General features: G+C 42.0%; 1 protein-coding gene across 1 annotated transcript in view; it reads left to right on the top strand.

Moving 5' to 3' along the window:
• The window catches only part of MCCC1 (methylcrotonoyl-CoA carboxylase 1), a 72,908-nt gene that overhangs the window by 51,957 nt on the left and 20,601 nt on the right, over positions 1 to 350 (top strand). The window lies entirely within an intron of this gene.

The following is a 350-nucleotide window of genomic DNA, read 5'->3' as shown; positions in this document are numbered from 1 at the left end:
CAGCCACTGCACTCCAGTCTGGGTGACAGAGTGAGACTCCAACTCAGAAACAAAAACAACAAAAAAAACAAGTATCAAAAGCAGAAAAGTTTCAGTGGCCTCTTCAACCTGAATTAAACAGAATTACATGTGTTATTGTAATTCATATGAGCCAAGTGTGTTATGTGGCATGGATCTTCAACTAAAGAACTGAGCAGTGAATTGAATTATGCTGTATCTTTTGGAATTTAAAAAGTTTGAATAAAAAAATAAGTACACAGCCTGGCTCAGTGGCTCAGCCTGTAATCCCACGCCTTTGGGAGGCTGAGGTGAGTGGATTGCCGGGTTCGAGACCTGCCTGGGCAACTTGG

Source organism: Carlito syrichta, unplaced genomic scaffold (assembly GCF_000164805.1).
Source record: "Carlito syrichta isolate Samal-C Ts95f unplaced genomic scaffold, Tarsius_syrichta-2.0.1 Scaffold313936, whole genome shotgun sequence".
Classification (NCBI taxonomy): domain Eukaryota; kingdom Metazoa; phylum Chordata; class Mammalia; order Primates; family Tarsiidae; genus Carlito; species Carlito syrichta.
This window is presented reverse-complemented; position numbering and strand designations above follow the sequence as displayed.